Source organism: Rattus norvegicus, chromosome 19 (genome assembly GCF_021556685.1).
Source record: "Rattus norvegicus strain SHRSP/BbbUtx chromosome 19, alternate assembly SHRSP_T2T, whole genome shotgun sequence".
Classification (NCBI taxonomy): domain Eukaryota; kingdom Metazoa; phylum Chordata; class Mammalia; order Rodentia; family Muridae; genus Rattus; species Rattus norvegicus.
This window is the reverse complement of record NC_141552.1, coordinates 45346769-45368693: the sequence shown is the minus strand read 5'-3', so window position 1 is coordinate 45368693 and position 21925 is coordinate 45346769. Positions and strand designations below refer to the sequence as shown.

Here is a 21925-nt window from a genome sequence, read left to right as displayed (position 1 = left end):
AGTTTCAACCATGGCTTCTTACCATGGTGTGAGCCAGCTACCTTTAAAACCTCCTTCCCTTCCTTCCTTCCTCCCCTCTTTCCTTCCTTCCTTCCTTCCTTCCTTCCTTCCTTCCTTCCTTCCTTCCTTTCCCCCAACAAAGACACTACCAAGAACTCATTTCTCTTGACACCTCTGTCAGCTCACCACATCTAAGGGACATCTGTCAAAAACATGTGGATGCCATATTGCCACAGAGTGAAAAAACACAAAACCAAATAAAAGAAACCTCTTTCGAGTACATGCTTTCCCAGGGACGGATCTGTAGCTCATTTCAGTGTATTCTAGTTAAGTTTCGACAGGCATTGTCTGCTGTAGTCAGCCAGAGCTCTGGAGAAGCAACTCGCATGCGGACCAGAAGGACATGTCTACGGATTCAGCCTTTTTCCTTTTGTGGGCCTAGAGTTTGGTGGTACACAAAGCTGACCCCTCAGTGCTTTATTTGATGTATCAGATTCTCAGGACAAATGTTCACTTGCCATTAGGAATTTGGAAATTCCAACAGCACCCAAACTGCACAGTTTAAGTCAGGTAATTTATGTGATGTGGTTGCTGAAGTGTTTCAGTTAGCCCAGCTTTAAAAAACAGATGAGTTGGTGGTTGTGAGGAAACCAGAAACAACTACAAGTGTGTGTGTGTGTGTGTGTGTGTGTGTGTGTGTGTGTGTGTGTGTGTGTTGTGTATTAAACTAAGAACTTTTTCTCGAGTTCTCTGTGCTTTTGCTCTCTGGATAAGACAAATTATCCCACTCTCCTTGGGGGCACCCTCTGACTTTAATATACCTTCGCCTGGGGTCTGCAGAGGTGAGGCCATTAGGGTGGTGTAATCAGAGGTGGCTTATCTACAAACAGTCCCAGTGTTCTGCACATGAAAGGCAACAAGTGCCCTTTAAAGGACAGGGCAGCCCAGAGCAAACCGCCCAGACCTCCAACAACAGGCAGATTTCCAACCCCAGCTGCCATCGTGGTGTGAGGAGGGGTACACAGAAGTCGGTTCTTCACAGTAGCCTACGCACACCCAGGGTGCGGAATTAGAAAAGACCAACTTCACCAGGAGGCTTTGGAGCAAGCGCCCTGGGTGTGGATGCTCTTGAAAGCTCTTGCCTGCCTGTGGAGAAAAAGACATTCCCTGGGCGAACTTCTAGGCTCCCCTTTCCTAAAAATCCGAGTCAAAGCTCAATCGTCGTGTCTGGTGTCCACCCCCCTCCCCCAGCGCTCTTCTCCCAGGAAAGCGCCTCACACTGGGCGCCCGGGCAGGTAGGTGCCAGGCCCCGCTGCTGTGTTTCGCCGGCGCTGCGCGACACCCCTGTTCCTCCCAGTCGGTTCCCCGGGTGGCAACCCTGCCCCTAGTCTCAGCCCTGGTTCTCAGAAGGAAAGGCTTGCACCGACCTTAGAGCTCCTCGGACGCAGACAGCGCCAGGTCCGCGCCGGAGCCAGACGGAGCCTGAGCTGGAGTTCGAGGGTGGCGCGCGACCAGGGCTGCAGCCCAGTCTCGGCTGGAGGAAACTTCCCAGGACGGCCCGGCTTCTCTAGAGGAGATCTCGCTCAGCCTGCAAGCTCCTGCGATGGTCCGTTGGATCAGAGAGAGGCTCCCCACCTCTTTAGACACAGCTGCCAGACCAGAGGGGATGGGTGTGGGCGCGAGGCTCCCAAGGAAAAGCAAACTCTGGAGGAACACGCCTCCCGCGATCCTCCTTAGGCTCCAGACTCCCAGACCTTCTCTACTCTGGGACCGAACTGCAGGAGCGCTATCCCGCCTGCCCTCCAGGGAGCAGCCACCAAGCTGCGATGCTGCTGCCCCCGCCAGGCCCTGAAGGGCAGGGATCTTTAACTATTTCCTTCCTGAGATGAAGCTGGGGGTTAGTCTAGGATGGGTAGGTTTGAAAAGTATAGAATAACAGACCAGACACAAGGTTGTGTAGAGTTTTAGGAAGAAATTCAAGACACTTGAGCAGTGAGTACGGGAGAGTTTGATGAGCAGGGGAAGCCAGGGAACAAGGGCTATGTCTCCTTTGTCCCCTATCAACTTTGCTTAGCTTGTTAGTACTCTTCACTTTAGAGGAAATTAAAGAATCCAGGTGGACAGGTCTTTAGCTCAAGTGTGCCCTGCAGGATAACAAAGCCTTAACCCAAGGCACACAGGGGAGCTGGGGGGTCTGTGGAAAGTTCTAGGTTGTGCTCCAAGAAATAATCATGTCCGAAAGTTGAAATGACAATGGGGATACCTTTCAGAAGAGAGTGTCTTTATCACGGACTGTGTTAAGTTTGTATGATAAGATGGGGGAGTGGGAGGAGAGATAAGGGCCCAACACCAGGGCTCCTGGGGAAGGAGGCTTGACTGTATGGATGCCCAAGAGGCTCATTGTTTCCCCACAGTATCTACAGTGGAATTGAACCTGTTTGTTCTTGGGACATCTCGGAGAAGAGGGAGATAGGACTTATCTTCCCTAGGGATGGGTTTTAGCAATAGCTCCCGCACAGTGTGGTGGCCAGATTCCAAGAACAAAAATCCCAAAAGAGAGGAAATAGAAAATGCCACCTACTTAAGGCTTGGTCCAGATAGTGAGACAGAGGAGCTTCTGCTCAATTCTGTTAGCCACTGATCCCTGATTAAAGGGGGAGGGCACAGAGACGCCACTGTCAGGGGCCTTTTTGTAAAACTGTCACAGCAATCAGCAGAACACCCCAGTGGAAAGGATTTTAATATTCTCCTAGTACTGTTGGGGCAGGCATTACCCTGTCCACTAATCTGGTGCTTATTCAGAGTTTCTCCAGGAAGGACCCACAATAATCGTCTCAGTCTGCTCCGAAGGGGTTAGCTTTTGTGGCGACAGCTTGGCCACATTATTTTCCAGGAAGGAAAGTTACTGCCTCCTTCCAGAAGACTGATCATAACTTGGTTTGTGAAATGTACGGGGTCTCAGGCCCTGCTCCCTGGTGACATACAGTGCACCGTCTGTATAACTGAGCATGTCTGTCAGCCTCATCTTCTTTACACCCCTAGGTTCCCCCACCTCTTGCTGATCCCACTGTCATGTGGACTAAGCACTAAACGTTTCTCTTTCATACTCCTTAGGACGTTCACTATTTAAACATAAATGAAGCTAGAAAATAAGCTAAGATAACAAGAGGCAAGCTCCTGTCTACTGTGGGCAACAGCAGTGGGAGGCCAGCGATGCTCCCCAAATAATTACGCCCAAAATTACCAAGGGGCCACTCCAGCATAGGTCTATAAAATGGGCAGACAAGGTTGGTGTTATAGCCAGAGAGAGGCTGTGCTCTTTCTAAGGTTGGGCCCAAGAGACAGATCAGCAGGAAGGTGCATGCTTGGTTAACATCAAGTTACTTCAGGCGAGTGTTTGTATTAAATATATATAGAGAGAAAGGATTCCAGCAAACTGGCCTATTTGGGAAATGTGTTTATTTATGTGATTGTGTGGGGGTGAAAGGCGACCTTGGGAAGTTGGGTGGAAGGCTCAAGTGCAAATGACTTCACCCACTGAGCTATCTTATGAGCCCATGATATTTAACTGATTCCCCAAAAGGTCAGATAACAGCTTAGTTTCTGCTTAATGACATGGACTTCAGCTTGAGTGAGTCCATTTCAAATGTGTTTCTGTGTTGTTCTGTGGCTGTTGTTTGCTTGTTTGTTTTAATTGAATGCCATGATCACATTTACAAAAGGGACCTAGAATAGTCAAAACCATAGAGAAGGTAAACTAGTGACTCTCAGACTTGGAGAAGGGGACTTCCTGTTCTATGCATTTAAGAGGCTTAGTTCGGGTGATACCAAGGCTCTGGGATTCGGTGGTGGGAGCTACTCAGCAATGGTGACATACTTAGTGTCCATGAACTGTGCACTTGAGAAGGTTAAAGCGATAATTTATACTATGCCTGGTTTGCCAGGAGGTAACAAATCTCATTTACATATAAAAGCCAGAATTGCTGTGTGTTCTGTTTATGTATAAAGTGAGTTGACTAAGAAAGACCTTCATATCCAAATAAACGTGCTTTTGGAAGCCCCCAAACAGACCTGCAGCTAGAAAGCTTAGCCCTACCTCTCATAGCCCTGACCCCATAGACTCTCCTTGTGGCTGTAAGTGTAGCTTCTTTTCTCTGTTTTACATTGAGGGCCATGGCCCCAGTGAACTTTAATTAATCTTTTTGGTTAAATTAACGTCTGCCAGCTTCCTCCTCCCTGTAGCATGACAATATTCTTGCTTCCTCCTCCGTGCTCCCTGTTTAGTACTTCCTAAGGGTAGCCAATTAGTATATATTGCCAAATTTTCTGAGTTTAACTTTTAAAAGTTCTTTGTTTTCCCTGGAAGGTACATTCGGGCTTGATAGTTTTCTAGACTTCAGGGAAACTTTCCTTCCTTCTGCCTTCATCTGCTTGTTCAGTGAGCGTTTCTGCCATGGCACTTACGGTGACTCTGCCGGGCAGGGAATCATATTGATTTAATAAACAACCGTAGATTAAGACATACCCAAGACAGCACTTACGAGCCAACTGTTCATGTTTCCTAAGGCACATATTCACGTAAGTTTACTTCACAGTTCAGGTCTGCAAATCCATCTCACACTTGCTAAACTTCCAGGATCCTCAAACTCAGTCCACAGTAAAACACCAGAGTCTCAGCGTTTTCTGAGAATAAAAGTATGCACTGATCTTTTCTTTTTTCCTTTTTCTTTTTTTCAGCAGGAACGAGAGCAGGAAGGATTCAGAGAACCACAAAGAGAAAGGAAGGGAAGAAGGGAAATGTGTAGGCGAGAGGCTGACAACTGTTAGCCCGGTGTTCATCTGAGCCATGTGTGGAGCAGGACGGCAGCACCGTTGGCTTGAGGTTAGTTGTTTAGAATTATCCAGTAAGTGCTTTATTTTCAAAAGCAAATATGATTGATGCTCAAACAACTTGGGAATTGGACACAGATTCCCGTTCAGTTATCTTTTTCATTGCTGTGACCAAATTCGAGAAGCAACTTCATGAAGGAAAGGTGCTCTTCGCTGACTGCCCTGTGGGAAAAGCATGGTGGCAGGGGGCTGACTGTTTTATGCATTTAAGAGGCTTAGTTTGGGTGATACCAAGGCTCTGGGATTCGGTGGTGGGAGCTACACAGCAATGGTGACATACTTAGTGTTCATGAACTGTGCACTTGAGGAGGTTAAAGCGATAATTTATACTATGCCTGGTTTGCCAGGAGGAAACAACCTGACTAGAAAAGTCAACCTGACTAGATCACCATGGAAACCTACCTCTGGGCGTGTCTAGAGGGTGTCCTAAATGTGGCGGTATCATTCTCTGTGCAGTACTGTCTATATATAGGTGAGTGAGAGCCAGGACTGAATCAAAAGAAAGTGAGCAGAGTTCATCTTCCCCTGCTGCCCCGCAGTGCACACTGCCTCAAGTTCTTGACCCCATACTTTCCTACAGGAAGCCCTTGTATGCCCAAGAGCAGATGAACTCTCAGTTGGGGATGAACTGTTTCTTCCTCTTTGAACTTTGGAATCTGGGCCCTTATTGAAGTTTGCAGCATTAGCAAGGGACATTGCGATGGCTGCTAACCTTGGGTCTCTTCTTGAATTTCCCCATGGTCTTCACTGCAGTGTAGGCTAGTCTTGTCCAGCGAGAAAGGCCTGATGAAACCATCATCTATGTCATCATATTGATTCATCCTGGCTACCCTGTCTCCTTCAGCATGAACACTCACCTCACTTCTCTCTGTATAGAAAGGGTGCAAGGCCCTTGCCCATCGGGGATCACCATGTGTAAAGTGGCTTGGAGTAAGGCCTAACTCTGGAGCTTCTCCTATTTCTCTTCACAATTCTGCCAGTTGTACAATTAATCATGTGGAGGACCCCCAGGGCATGATTAGAGTGCATGATGGGTATAGACGGCTTGTATGCTGTCTTAAGCAGGGACTCCACCAGGGCTTGTAACATTGCTGCCCCCACAGACTCCTTCCCATTCCACAGCACTCTATCTTTACCTCATCTCCTGCACAAGGAAGCTGCCCCTGGCTGCTCTCCTCCCATATAGAGGTCTGTTGTCTAAATATATCTTCCTTGGCAACACACCCGTTGATAAAAACATATCTGTTTCGTATATAAACCTTTTTTTCTCTGCTCCCAAACCCTTATGATGATATTCTTGTCCCTGGCATGACCAGATGCCACTAACATTCCCTCTCTGTCCTGCTGTGAGGCGTTCCCAGCTTTGAAGGTTAGATGGCAGTTGAGTCTATCATGCTGATTGGTGTGATACCGGGTGCTGACCTGTGTTGGAGCTCAGATCAGGATGTGATAACACCCAGGCTGATGTTTAGCTGTCCCAGGTCACTTTCTGCTCTAGCTGCCCAATAAATTCTCTAGCATTCAGCCATGACTAGCCTGCTGTTGATCAGGAGTCTAGCCAATAACAGAACAATTATTTTTCATTTCATGTGTTTAATATATGCTGAAAATGTGTACAAACCAGGACAGGCCACTTTTACTTCATTCATAGTTTATTGGAAACAACTGTTCACAGGAGATGACCAGCATAACACAGGTTTTAAGCAGACCTTGGCCACTCTTGTCACCCAACAATAAGTGACACATTTAAGTTTTTATGCTAATACAAAATGCATGACAGTTAAACCATAGTTTCAAGCATCCTGTGGCCAAAGACACTATGCACAGTCTATTGGTGTTTGCATGTATTTTTATTTAAATTTTAACTTCTTAAACCATTCATGTGTCCTTTATGATAGTGCATGACAAGCCAGGCCATTTTCTACTTATTTCTGTGCATTTATGACATACCTTTTTCATATTTAGAAAATTTCCAGCATGTTCTTAGGTAAAGAAACTCAAATTTCACTTACAAGAGGGTACATGCAATTCAAAACTGTGGTGTTTTAGGGTGAACTATATTCCAAAGTGCATGACTATGGATGGCTTGCTGACAATTCAGAGGTGTTTTCGTTTGTCAACAATGCTGTACCCAGTTTCCCAATCCCCCAGGATACCCCATCAAAAAGTATTTAATGCACGATGTAGCTCAGTTGCTGTTGACCATGTCATCAGAGAGCTGAGAAAGCTCTAGCCTTAGCATCACTTACAATGGGAAACCAGATGCTGAGTGTCTTCTGACAGTACACTCCAGAAGTGGCTAACTTGAGTATGATCAAGACTTTAGCGTCTGTTTCCAGAAAAGAGAGCGAAGAGGCCACAGGAGAAGCAAATAACATGAGGAAGCAAGCAGCCTGAAGGTGTGACTGTAGCCAGGACCACAGGCAAGCCAGCCCATGGGAGTCCCTTCTTCATCCCACCCCATATTAAAGAGATTTCAGGATGGACAACTGGACAGGATCAGGGCGTTTGCATTGTCTTGGATTAGGTCCAGGTTTAGAAAACCAACTCTAAAGGTCATCCTTTTCATTTGTTTTGGACACTTGAAATCAGTATTAGATAGTGTTAGGAATTTACTAGTTTGGGGCTGGGAAGACAGCACAGTCAGCAATGCGCTGAAAGGAAAAGAATCTGAGTTATAGCCCCAGAGAACACATGTTTTAAAAAGAAGAACTAAGAAAAAAAGAAAAGAAAAGTAAAGTAAAGAAAAACACCAGATGGGTTGACAGGCATTTGTCCTAAGGCTGGGTGGGAAGTTAGAGATCAGGAAATCTCTGGGGCTTTTTGCCAACTAACCTAGCCTACTGGTGGTTCCAGGCCAGTGAATGACTCCATCTCAACAAACAAATAAACAAACAAACAAATCAGAAGGTGTCTGAGAAATTGTCCTCTGACCTCTGCTCACGTGGCATTTACATAGATGCATATAGCCACCCTGAAATGTATTAAATGTTAAAATCTTGTCTTTGTATGTAGGAGAATAGTTTCATATTTTATAGAATATTTAGTATTTTCATTCCCAGAGTGTAGACAAAGCAATGTGAGTTGTAAAAAGCAAGAGGGGGCAAAGAACTACCAAGGACACACATAAGACAAGTCCCAAGCTAACGGGTGGCACCGAAGGAAGGACAGTAGAGCTATTCAAGCAGCCACTGTGAGTTATTTATTGTCAAGGGAAGGGAGGAAGGACCCTAAGGTGATGCAGAGACCATTAATCAAGTCAGAGACGCTGCTGTCCCCACAGGCCCAAGGAAGTCTGTGAGCCTCTTATTGTCAACGACTGGGATGAGATTGCCTCTTGATCTGAGCAGGCCTCTGCTGCCTCAGGGACCCAACACCTCCAGCAGGGTTGAGGTCACACTGCCAGGAAAGAAGGCCTGGAAGACAAAGAATGAAACCAAAGTTAGATGCCTTAGCTTAAGATCCGTTGGGATTCTCCTCACTACCGTTCGTACTTGGACTCTGTCATCTCCTCCCCTTTTGGGGGTCTCTTCCTTTTGGACAGGAGCTTGTTCTGCGCCTCTGTAGGGCTGTGTTTTGGAAGCATGTAGCTAGTCTGGCTTTACAGGGAGCCAGCTACACAGGAATTTGCCCCAAGACCAGTTGTTCTTTTGGTCTCATTTAACTCTGACTTAGATGATATTTAAGTGACTTTGGACCTTCAACTTTCTATTAAATGAGCTTGTTAGGAATAAGGAAATTTTAATGTGAGAAAGACACAGGTTTTTAGGGACAAGAGGCAGGAAGTTATGGCTTGAGTTTTTGTGTCTCCTGTCATTCATCTGTCGGTCTCTTACCACTTGATCTGATGTACTTGGAGACAAGCTTCTTGCAGATAATTAGAGCTCAGTGTAGTCTTGAGGGCCAGGATTTGTCCTGTTCTAAGAGACAACAGAGAGCGAGGTGTGTCTCTACCATCGATGACACATGGAGAAGGTGGCCATCTGCAAGCCAGGGAGACAGCCTTCATCAGCATCTGATCATGCTGTCACACAAATCTTGATCATACAGCTTCCAGGGTCGTGGGAAAATACATTTCTATTTATACCTTAGAAGTCTAGTCTAAGTTATTTTATTATAAATAACACTATGTATATTAAAATTTATTCAATCTCTCTGGTTGTTGCCTTGTGTGAGATCATAGGCTTCTGGGTATCAGGATAGATGTGAATGTGGCCATGCATAGCATCATATTAAAACATCAAAAAATTGAAACCCTTGGTTGTAGGTGAGTTTATTGAACTTTCCTTTAAAGTCTTTGTGACTGTATTTGTCTTATTCCTTCTGCAGTTGATTTCCACTTTGTTTTGAGGCACTTTCCATGTTTGCATACTTTCTTGGTGTAATGAGTCTTTATGAATTGCTACTAACAACACTGCACATACATTCATGCATGCACAGTGTTGAATACTCTGTGTGTATTGTCTCCTGCAGTTATTACATCATCTCTGTATAGCAAGTTCTGTTGTGGCCTCATGTTGCTTTTGGTAAAAACTAAAGCTTAGAGAGGCCGAGGAGTTTGTCCAAGGTTATGTCATTTGAATGTACCCTCTCCAAAATTCATGTTGAAACTTAATATCCATGGTGATAGCCTTAAGCCATTAGGTCTTTGTTGGAGGTGGGTTATCAATGTATTCATGAATAGATAGATTATGTTCTGAAAGAGGCTAGAGAAACTAGCCACCGTGGCTTTATGCCTTTCTATCTATCTGTTCATCTGGAGCATGCAAGGACAAGGCATTATCTTGGATGTAAAGAGCAGACCTCATACACCCATTTGACGTTCAACTTCCTGGCCTCTGTAACAGTTAGAAGTAATTTGTTTCTTACAAGCTCCTAGGCTTAGGTGCCCTTTTGTTATTGTAGCACAAATGGACTAAGCTATGAACTGATGGGTGGAATTGTATCATTGACACCAACTCCCTTATTTTATTTGATTATTTTAGTTGCCATTGCTGGTGGTATGTGTGTGGGGGGTGTACATACCTTTGTAGAGGCCAGAGGTTGACATTGAGTATCTTCTTCTATTGCTCTCCACCTCATTTTTTTTAAAAAATGAAAAAACACTGTGTGTGTGTTTGTGTGTTATGTAACCTGTTTGTATTAGTTTATGCACACATATGTAGATACCTATGGAGTCCAGAAGAAGGTATCAGATCCCTTAGACTCAGAGTTCCAGGTAGTTTTAAGTTGCCCTGCATGGGTGCAAACCCTGGTTAGTGAACAAAAGGGTTCGTTATGGCTGAGCCACCTCTTTAGTCCCCTTACTTCATTTTGGAGACAGCTTTCCTCACTGAGCTTGGAGCTCACCAAAGGCTAGACTGCCTGCCTGGTGAGCTTCCAGTCTTCTGCCTTCTGCACCTGGCAGTGAGTGAGCTCCATGTCGGGTACTGTCATCTCCTTACTTTTTGTCACAAGTCCAGGAAACTGTCTACTAATTCCACTGGTTTATTCTGTTGACCAAGAGAGTAGGGGCTTTGTTTACCTTTATTTTATAGGAATACATATCAATTCAAACTACTTTGAATATTTAAAATCTAATGGCAGCAATTCTTTAAACAATTTAAAATGTGTAGTCTCTGCTTTTATGTACACAAAGCAGAACACATAATCTGTGGCTGGTTGAGAACCATAGCCATATAAGATCAATTCTACATTTTCAATTCATAGAAGAAATAAGATATTTTGGTCTAGAGATAGAGAAAATGGAATCCAAGCAAAACTTCACCCAAATTAAAAAAAAAAACAAATTACATTGACACTTGAAACGAAGTAAAGTATAGGGCTTTGTGAAAAAAAAATAAAAGGACTTGTTTGACATCTATTTTGCTTTTATAAGCAATGTCTATGTTGTTTAAATTGATGAGAGCATAGCCAGAGTGAGACCAGCCAGGACTCTGAGCCTCACAAAGCCTTCATTTGCCCTCCTTGGGCTATAGTTTGGTCACTAAATCATTTGCTGTACAAGCCAGAGGACCTGAGCTTGGAATTCCCAGCATTCATGTAAGACAACTGAATGTGTGGCCAGTGTGTGTAATCTCCAGTCTGGGGAGATGGAGACAGTTTTCTCTGATATTCACTGGCCAGCTAACCTAGCCTGATGGGTGAGTCCCAGGTACTAGTGAGAGACTCACTCAAAAATCAAAGGGGATGACTTCTGAGGGATGACATCTGATGTTGACTTCTGGCCTACACACACACACACACACACACATACACACACACACACACACACACACACACACACACAGAGACAGAGAGACAGAGAGACAGAGAGAGACAGAGACAGAGACAGAGACAGAGAGACAGAGAGAGACACAAACACACACACACAGAGGAGAGAGAGAGAGAGAGAGAGAGAGAGAGAGAGAGAGAGAGATATTAAAGTAAGTGTATCCTCGACATTGTTCTAGAGTAGAGGCTGCAAACTCCTTTGTGTAAGAGATTAGGTATTAAAGTCTTTGACTTTGAGAGCCAATGGTGTTTATGTCAGCTACTTAGCATTGCCCCTGAAGCTTAGGGATGGTAATAGACAATAGGAGAAAATATGCAAATAGGGCCATTTTAATACTTTATGAAGACAAAAAAATCAAGTGACACTCTGGATTTGACCTATGTGCTATTCTTTGGTGACACCTACAGTAGTTATTTCTCTCATTGTTACAGTCAGATATTGGCAAGAAGTGACTTAAGGGTGGAAGGTTTTAGTTTGGCTCATGATTTGTCCATCATGGTGAGGACAGCATAGTGACAGGAGCTTCTTGTGGCTGTGACATCAGGCATGTAAGGTGGATCAGGAAGCGCCTGATGGACAGAAAATGGGGCTTGGCTGTACACCTCAAGGGCTGCTCCCAGTGACCACTCCTTTAGCAAGTCTTCATTCTAAAACCTCTACAATATTTCTTAACAACACTATCCATTGGGGGACCCAGTCTTCAAATACATTGAGACTTCTCACTGAAACCATGCCAACATGCAGCAGAGAACAGTTCATGCTAGTAGGCTGGCTTGTAAACCCTCACTAACCCGCACTAAGGAAAACCATTTTCCAGGTTTTTTACTTTTTCTGGGGTATTTGTGGTAGAAGATCTCATCTCACTAAAGCCACAGGCTATGTACAAAGCACAAAAGGATGGCTTGGTGACACCCTCCTATTTTACTGCCCTTTCCAGAAGACGTTGCTTTAACCATTTACTGCTTTAACTCCAATCCTTCTCCCAGAAACTTATACACACGCACACAGAAAAATATACATACGCAGACATTATTTTTGTATTTGTTTATTTGATATACACAAGGTTAGAACACCTTATTTGGTATAGTTGTCTTTTGATCTCCACTTAACTATGTATCTTGGCACTGTGTTTTCATGTGATAGGTACAGAACTGCCAAGGACCAGCTTTGGCTTGGAGAGGAGTGCCTGAGAGAAGGGGTTTCTGGGAGCGGTGATACAAATGACTCAAAGTCAAATCATGGGAGGCTGACAGTCTATGTTCAACTTGAGACAGCTTTCTAGATTGTTCTATGTTCTGCTCAAGACAGCTTTTCCTTGTAATTCTAAAAACTCTCTGGATAGTTTTTTTGATCTCTTGGAGATCAAAAGCCCAGTTTTTTATTTACATATCAACTCAGTCATTACCTCAGGCTCCCTTTTGATTATCCCTTGAATCAGCATTTTGAATCAGTCCCTTGATTCTTAGAAAGAGACAGCAAGCAAGCACTTTTTTTTTATTTTTTATTTTTTTACATTCCAAATGTATCTATCTGCCTCTGTTAGGCACAGACAATAAGTTAGCTGGGTGAGACCCTGTCCAGAAATTATCATTCCTACTAAGCCTGGTCCTGGAGCTTTCTCAGGCTGACCTGGACCTCAGGAACCTGCCTGCCTTTCTAAGGACAAACAGAATACTTAGTTGGGTGTGATCTTGCCCTAAGATCACCACTCCCTAAACCTCATTATCTCCTTCCTTAGTATCTTTCCAACAAGCTGGATCATAGAGCAGCTACCTCTGTTCTTTTAGATCTGTGAAGTTCATTATACAATTTAAATCACATATTTATATTTTTCATAGTTGAGAAAGTATATATTCTTGAACTCATGTTTTCAGAGTTCTTTCCCACAGCCTTAAGGGCTGCCCTGGACGTCTCAGCTTTTACCATTTTACTGAGACATTAGCCACACCCTCACCTTCCAGACTCTTGCTGTCTCTGATTATCATGGAGTCATTAACTTTAACTCAGAGAGCAGTCCCCAAAGGAGGAACATGAAAATATGTACATTATTACACAAATAAGCCTTAAGCCCATAGTAACTGTCAATACTCATGGAAGCCCATGCCCAGCTGCCTCTGCTCCAGGCATGGGAACCGTGTCACATTGTCCCTCACACGGCCAAGCAGGACTCTGGCATGAAACAGTGAATTGTAATATGGCTGTATAACTGCTTAGTTAGTCTTTCCAGATGTTGAAGTTCTTCACAGTTTTTACTTTTACAACAGGGCCATAAAGAACAATGGTGTCCCCTTTTGAAGGGTATGTGTGCTGTTGGAGATTAATGCAGGCTACGTAAATGCTCTGCCTCTAGACCACACCCCCAACTCTGCACATTCTTTACAAGGAGAATGTGTAAGTTCCCCTCTAGAGTTGATAGCTACATGTATATATTGCTATTAATGAGGAAGAGATTCTTTTTTGGCTTTGAAGATGCTATGATCTCTCTTAAAATACTGTATTCAGTTCTATTAAGGCACAAGAGTGCCATGGACTGTATTTATATTGAGTAAGAAAGATAGATTATGAGCACATTAGGGTCACTGCAAAGGGAAGCCAGCTTTGGATGTCTCAGGGAGTACAAGAGCATAATTCAATCCTGAAACAGTTTGCAAACATTCAAATGGAGAGGGCTGATATCCATTTAGACCTGGGTCTAGGTAAAGGCTTGAAATAGGAGAGCAGGGTATTTGGGTATTTAGTAACTGAAGTCATGAGTCGAATTTATTCTATCTGGAGACAGAATGTGAAAAAGAAAAGGGCAAAGAGACCAGAATGAGCCCTGTGCCAAGTTTTCAGTTACTGCAGCAACAACTAGAAGCATATCCCTAAACAGAGACACTAGAGAAGGAGTCAGGGCAGAGTAGTGTCTGAGCCGTGGAGGAAGGAGAGAATATGGGTGGTCCTGAGAGGTCATGGAAGGGAAGAGTGAGTGGCCTTGGAGATGGCTGGTAGGGAATATAGTTCTAAGCATGGCTGGCTTAGCCTTAGGTACACTCCTCTGCCTTATACACACTCCAAATAACAGAGTAATTAGAAACAGTGCCAAGAGACACATAGCCTCATTGCTTTGTTTGAGTATAAATCCTTTCACTAGATTTATATTTATCATCTGGAAGGCAAACGTCAACACCCTCTACAATTAGCATCTGCATTAGGCTTTTAAAGAATTATTGGTAACTTTTGGGAAAAGGATTTACTGGGAAACATTCTCCTTACACTTTTTCTGGAGTAGAGAGCAAAGACACAATAAAGTAAGATTGAAAGCAAAACGCTTCTCTTTTTTCTTTCTTTCTTTTTAATTAAAATGTTTTTTATTCAATATATGAATAAAGTTCATAGTCTTTCCTCTCCACTAACTCCCCCCCACTCAAATCTTTTCCATCGCTTCCTCCCTTTCTTCTTCTCCCACTCTCTCTCAAAACAAAACCACCACCCCAAAAATGAAGCTTAAAACAAATGAAAACAAAAAGGAAAAAGCAAACACAAACAAATAAACAAAGGAACAAACAAACCAAAACGATAACCCTCACCTTGGAATCTATTTTGTGTTGTTCAACTACTTCCGGTCACTGGACTTGCCTTGGAGTGTGGTTGATATGCTCAGTAACATCCCACTGGAGAAAATGAAATTTTCCTTTTTCTAGCAGTTCTCAATTGCAAATAGCTTCTTGGTTAGGGGTGGGACTTTGTGCACTTGCCCTTCCTTCTCAGTGTTGGGATTTTGTCTGGTTTGAACCTGTGCAGGTCTTATGTGTGCAAAAGCCCTTTTCTAACGTCTAAGTTACCATTTTAGAATCTCAAGATGTATTCTGTTCTCCTGCATGAATTCTTTTTTATTGACACATAACTCTTCCCATGAGCTTCTATGTGATCAGTGCACACAGCGTTGCCCAGACCCATCTCTTTGTAACATGCAACAATCATTCTCCTACCTTCAGGTCAACAGCTCCAAGTTCTGTGTTAAAAATATAATAATTGTCGGGGTTGGGATTTAGCTCAGTGGTAGAGCGCTTGCCTAGCATGCGCAAGGCCCTGAGTTCGGTCCCCAGCTCCGAAAAAGAAAAAAAAAAGAAAAAAAAATATAATAATTGAGGCTTCTAGTTCTAATTTTTTATTTTTATTTCCTTTAATTTTTTCCAGTAGTTATGGTGCATACCTTTAATCCTAGCACTTAGGAAGCAGAGGCAGATACATCTCTGTGAATTTGAGGCCAGCCTGGTCTACAAAGCGAGTTCCATGACAGCCTGCGCTACAAAGAGAAACCCTGCCTCAAAAACAAAAAACAACAACAACAAAAACAACCAACAAAAAATTAAACTCTCTGTGTTTGTGTGTGTGTGTGTGTGTGTGTGTGTGTGTGTGTGTGTGTATCAGTGAAGCCAGAAGAGACCATTAGATCCCCTCAAATTGGAGTTACAGGCGGTTGTGAGTTGCCTGATACAGGTGTTAGGAAGTGAACCTGCAATGTTGGATGTGAACCCTTGAGTCTTCTAATTCTTAATGCATACTTAATGATTCTAATTAAGAAGAGTTTAATGTCTTTTATGGCAAAGCCTTCTTATCTTTTCATTATTCTTATCCAAAGTTTTAAGATGACACTTCTGAAGTAGATACATTTTATGATGTGAAGAATTTTGAGTCAGTAAGTTCGACAGAGTAGTATGCCTACATTCCCAGCAGTTGGGAGGCTGAGGCAAGAGGATCAAGAATTTAAGGTCACTGTCTTAGTACTTTTCAATTGCTGTGACAGAATACCATGTTCATGATAACTTATAGAGGAATTTCAGGTAATGAGTCAATGACCATCAGGCCAAGGGGCAGGTATGGTGCGGGAGCAGTAGCTCACATTTGGATTCCCAAGGTTGAGGGAGAGAGAGAGAGAGAGAGAGAGAGAGAGAGAGAGAGAGAGAGAGAGAGAGAGAGAGAGAGAGAGGTAATTGGGATTGATGTGGGCTTTTGCAACATCAAAGCCCATCCCCAATAACACACCTCCTTCAAAAAGTTCACATATCTTAATCCTTCTCAAACAGTTCCAATAACCAGGAACTAAGTAATCAAGCATGGGTCTATAGGGCTGCTTTCATTCAAACTACTATTATCTCTGGGTAAGTAGTGAGTTTGATACGTAGTCTGGGGCACAAGAGATTCTGTCTCAGAAAACAAAGCAAATTTAGAGTTAGGACTTTCGATTTCAGAATCTTCTTCCCATTGTACCATTCCCAACATCTCAGCAGCTTTCGTAGGTATTAGCCGTTCTTCCCACACATTCTTCTTACCCCTTTGCTATCAAACCTCAGGCATCCTTGTCAAAAGATGGTAGAGAGATTCAACAGCATCTCAAGGGCCTCTGCTTACAGTGCTCTGGTTTGACTCTACCTTTGGAATTTGTTAGGGGTGCTGTAATGGAACCCCACAGGCTGTGTGGGTTGCCAGGCATCAACGTCTCACCATTCTGTGGCTAACCCATCAGCAGCTCTGCTTTCTTCTGAGGCCTCCCTCAGTGGGTTTCAGATGGACCTTGGTCCTGGATCCTCACATGGTCTTCCCTATGTGAGGACGAAGTGTCCATCCTGCAGGTGTCTGTGTCTCGACACTCTCATCACCATTTATGATCTCATTTACTTAAAGGTCACTCACAGTCCTCTCTGTGAGAATAGCTATGCTCTGAGGGACTGGCATTTAGGAGTTCAACAGAGAAATGTGCAGGGACACAATTCAATCCCGAGCAATGTCTATCCTCGCACTTGGTCCAGAGTGCTGTTTTGGAGACATACTTGGCACACCCATCACACTCTAGGCCCTGTAGCTCTGCTACAGTTTGCTGCCTCTTCTACTGCCTCTGGGTTTTAATGACCTCAAAATGTTCACAGCCGGGTGTGGTAATGCATAACCTTAGTCCCAGTACTCAGGAGGCAGAGGCAGGAAGAACTCCGAGTTCTGAGACAGCCTGGTCTACACAGTGAGTTCCAGATATCCAGAGCTATACACAAAAACCCTTTCTTGAAAACAAAACGAAATAAAGCAAAGCAAAAAACCCACAAAATACCAAAACAACAGAAGAAAAAGTTTTCATGATTTACATTATGTATTTCATAAGTGTATATATTTCTTTTCATAAACATATATTTCAGTGGAAATATTTTTTAAAGTAAATGTAAAGATATTCCAACACTAAGTACTTGATTTCCTGTATCTCTGAAATACAAGAGCGCTTCTGACTTTATTTGGTTGTGTTCACTGCCTGTGTCCTCTCAAATACAAGCGTTTAGTTTGGGTGTTTCCCGAGCAATGATGTCACCCAGCTTCATTCTGCATCATGATTCTAGGTTCGTGATTCACCAGCATGTCACCATTCCTAAAGCAGTTCATGCTTAGAGAATATTGAGACACACTGATGTATGTGCATCTGGAGGAAGTAGTTATGTGTTTGTACTTGTTGTGTTAATGACAGAGCCCCACGTCCTCTCAGGGAGGTATACTAAGGCTATACAGTCTCTATGAGTTTGAAAATCAATCATGTCTTGAGGATTTTAACTTTTAGACATGGCTTTATTTTTTACCCTTATCTACTTTGCTTCTTGGAGATGTTCTGGATGTTTTAATGATTTTCCAGAACATTGACTATCCTTATTCATAATATCTTATCAGAGGTAACTTAAGAAGAGTTTGTATCAAAGACAATTTCTATGCCTTATTCCTGTCTTTACTCTGAATTAGGTCTTCAGTTACAGAACCATTGTGTTGCCATCTGAGTCCATTTAAACTTATGCAAAGACATAGTGTAAAGTGGGCAGCTAGTAAACCACAGAAATTTCTTATAAAGGCAGAGGCTGGAAGTCCAGGGCCAGCCTCTGTTGGATTTGATGTCTGGCAAGTATTCCGTTCCTGGTTCATGGACGGAACTATTGCCAAATGGTAGAAGAAAAAAGCTCCCTTGGGCCCCTCTTAAAGACCATTTATCCTATCAACAGTGGTTTGCCCTCTTGGTTTAATCACCTTCCCAATAAAATCACTTTCTAATAAAATTGATTACCATGACAATTAGGAAGTCAGCCCAGGAAGTCTGTGGGAGGTAGTAGGGTTCACAAACATGGAGACAAACAGCTTGCATCTGCAACCCATCCCATAGTCTCACAGGGGTGTTCACTTTCTTCTCCCTTGAACGTCACCAAACAAAGGCTTTTTTTTTTTTTTGGTTCTTTTTTTAGGAGCTGGGGACCGAACCCAGGGCCTTGCGCTTCCTAGGCAAGCGCTCTACCACTGAGCTAAATCCCCAACCCCCAAACAAAGGCTTTGGTTTGCTTTCACTCTCTCTAGTCCACGCAATAAAACCCCACGTCTATATTAATTATTGGGCATAGGCGATGTTCTGTGTTTGGCCTGCATTGTTCTCTGAGCTTAGGTGGGCAGATGTACTTGACCACTTTTTCACAAATGCTATCCTTTTACCTGTTGCCCTGAGTCAAGCTTTCATTTGTCAGTGGCTGGAGAAGTGGCACCTGCCCATGTCCTTCTGAGCAATGCCATCTCATGATCTGATCACAGATGACACATGCTCTAGTGGGCTATTTCTAGACATGCCCAGGAGTTCTACTGACATCTGGTTCCTGGATATTCATTTTCTTCCAGATTTTCTAACTGCTTGTTTAATTATAACACCCTTTCCTCACTGGGGTTTTTAATAAGAAAATGGAACCAAAACAAAAAAACCCAAACAAAGAAAAAAAGGACAGTAGGAATAGTCTCTGGTCCCAGCTAAATGGCTGGGCAATCAGGCTGCATGCTATAGGGTGAAATGTTTTCCGAGTTGATTAATTAACTGCACTAGTTGAGTTTTCTGTAGCCTTTAGTTCATTCACGACACTAAAGTTTCTTAAGGGTAAAAACAACTTTAACAATGTGTTTACAGCTAACATTTCAAAAAGTTTTGTAATCTCTCTCTCTCTCTCTCTCTCTCTCTCTCTCTCTCTCTGGAACTTGGTCACAGACTTGACTAAGTTTCAGACTGGTTTCTCATAGCTGTATTCTTTGGGGAAAAGAGACTAACAGTTGGGGAGGTGAATCAGTGGGTAAAGTGCTTGCTGGGCAAACTTAAGGCCTAAGTTCGATCCCCAGCACCCACATAAAGCCAGGCATGCTGGGAAGCACCCCTAATTCCAGTACTGGGAGGCAGAGATGGGAGGATCTTTGAATCCATCTGAATAGCTAGCCTAGCCGAACTGGTGAGCTCTAGCTTCATCACACACACACACACACACACACACACACACACAGAGAGAGAGAGAGAGAGAGAGAGAGAGAGAGAGAGAGAGAGAGAGAGAGAGAGGAGAGAGAGCTTAAAGATTTTCAAGTTCACTCTTTCCTATATCTTCAATTCATGCAGTTACAAATGCAGTTTGTAACCGACACCAGTCAGAGGCAACTTAACTTTCTCCACCAACATCAACTTTCAGATGCTTTATTGACAGTGATCAGTTGCCAGAGCTCCTCTCACCTCATTGATAACCTGTACATATTATTACTAGCTGTAGATCAGAATTTTTCAATGGAGTACTGTCGTAGTAGTAGTAGTAGTAGTAGTAGTAGTAGTAGTAGTAGTAATAGCAGTAGTAGCAGCAGCAGCAGCAGCAGCAGCAGCAGCAGTAGTAGTAGTGGTGGTGGTGGTGGATCAATTTGCATCTTAATTAAAGTGCATGTGCTTTGCTGGTGACAAGGAGAGCTAAAAGCTATAAAGTTAATGCACATATTAATCATTGCATGACTGAATTATAAATATACCATATTTTATAGAGCCAGTTTTGTGTAATTGAGCTTCTACTGTGTCTTAGGCAGTGGGGTAACACACTAACTATAGATTTACCCCCTGGGAACTAATTAATATTCTAGTGCAGGGACAAGACTACTGGTAACTGACCAAAGTATATTCATAACATTATTTTAGTTATAGATCCATACTGAAGGTAAGGAGTTTGATAAAAGGTTAGTTTAAGACTATTGTGCATGTGTGTTGGAAACTGCTGTGCAGGAAGGTATCAGGGGTCCTTGAGCGCATGGCCAGCAGAGAAGGTATGTATGTCCCAAGATCTGACTTAGTGATGGTCATTGGCTGGGATCATCTGGCAGAAATGACGGTTTTAGTTCAAATAGAGGTGAACTTGAAGTGTATTTCAAGGGCCTTTGGGCAATAGTGCTCCTATGGCTGAAAATCTCTGTGGTGTATCCTATAGCATGATAGAAAATTGTTGCAAGTTGCTTCCAAGGTATTGGAAGTGTTTGAAGAGACAAAGATGATTTGACTCTGTTATTAAAATGTCACTTTCCTCTGTGAAGCACAGACTATCGAGGCGTAGAAGGACACTGCAGGGTGCAAACAAAAAGACTACATTAGAAGCCACAGAAATCAGAAGTCACAGAAGTCGTGAGACAGGGCAGGATTCCGGGAGGATCTGGAGCTGGACCAAGGATATTTGTAAGAAGAGGTGAGGATGATCGTCTTCATCCATGGAGATGGAACGTATTCAGGAAGGCAAGTTCAATCAAGACCCAGTTTTATGTATGTATGTATGTATGTATGTATGTATGTATGTATGTATGTATGTAAGTAAGTTTAAAATACCAATAAGATATATGAGTAGCATCTAGCTGGCAGCTGAATGTCCAAGGAGACCATAGAGGAATTACTCTCTAGAGAACATTTTGGAGTGTGTGCTTGGTTTCATCTGTGCAATTTAAAGCTGTGAAAATGAGTTTTCTACGGAGAGTGTAACACTGTGAGGTAGGGAGAGACTCAAAGGCAGCCTGGGCTCCACACCATGGAGGCGAAGAATAAAGAGGAGTGGAGGGAAACATGCCCTCCATGAGGAGCAGCTACTGAAGTAGAAGAGGATCCGCAGGCAGCAGTTTCTCAGAAAACACAGCGAGAATACATTTCAAGAAAGAAGTGACCGCTACGGCCGGTGCTGCCAAGAGACTGGTGGGAATTCTAAATTGACCTTGGAAAATGCAAGAAGAAGGTCTTGTTGGCTTTGACAAGAATGAGCCAGTTAGACTGTTAGGGAAATAGGCAGAAGGACATCGGATGGGTGGTGAATAAGTCTGGGTGGAGGGTGGACACTGGTCTTTGGAACAGAAAGTGGGGTAGGTGTGTGTCTGTCTGTATGGGAGTGTTCCAGAGTGAAGATCCAAGCTAAATATTCAGAGAAGACCATAACTGTTTTAGGGCTTTCTGGAAAGAGCTTCACAATACATATTATTCCTACCCAGGAGCAGGTGGACAGGAAGTCTTGAGGGCAGCCTGGCCATAGAGATGCACACCCAGCAGTGTTTGTAGAATTTGTAGCACAGAAAGAGGAGGATGCCATCTGGTTGCTTCTGTTTTCACAGTGAGATAGGAAGAAAAATCCTAGCTACAATAAGAAGCTACCATGGAGATAGATGGGTTTAGGAGACTGAGTCAGGAGGACCATGGAGTTTAAGGCCAGCCTGAGCTACACAGAGAGCCTCTGTCTGAAATACCAGGAGAGTAAGAAAGAAAGAGAAAAAAGGAGGGAAAGGAGGTTTAAGGATGGGTTGATAGAAGATTGGAAAGAAAAAGGAAGTAATTGTCTCTAGCTAGACCTCAAGAGAGTGGGAGAATAATTGGCCTTGGAGGGTCTGAGCGAAGACTGCCAGGCAGGCCCAGGGCTCATTTGGGAGAGGGCAGTACTGTACAAACATCACCTA

At 43.4% G+C, this 21925-nt stretch overlaps 1 protein-coding gene and 1 long non-coding RNA gene across 15 annotated transcripts in view; one reads left to right on the top strand and one right to left on the bottom strand.

The window, feature by feature from the left end:
- Nucleotides 1-1777, bottom strand: part of Ednra (endothelin receptor type A) — a 108119-nt gene extending 106342 nt beyond the window's left edge. For 4 of the 5 annotated variants that reach the window (XR_015643282.1, XR_015643281.1, XM_087593855.1 and 1 more), the window contains exon 1: nucleotides 1428-1777. The gene's annotated coding sequence lies outside the window, so the exon portion shown is untranslated. 5 annotated transcript variants of the gene reach the window in all.
- Nucleotides 923-21925, top strand: part of LOC120098594 (uncharacterized) — a 37436-nt gene continuing 16433 nt past the window's right edge. For 2 of the 10 annotated variants that reach the window (XR_015644101.1, XR_015644099.1), the window contains exons 1-3: nucleotides 923-1295; nucleotides 4738-4882; nucleotides 20534-20682. This is a non-coding gene — a long non-coding RNA (uncharacterized LOC120098594). Of the gene's footprint in view, nucleotides 1607-4737; nucleotides 4883-20533; nucleotides 20730-21925 lie in introns of all 10 variants that reach the window. The other 8 variants (XR_015644093.1, XR_015644092.1, XR_015644095.1 and 5 more) reach the window with 6 other exon arrangements.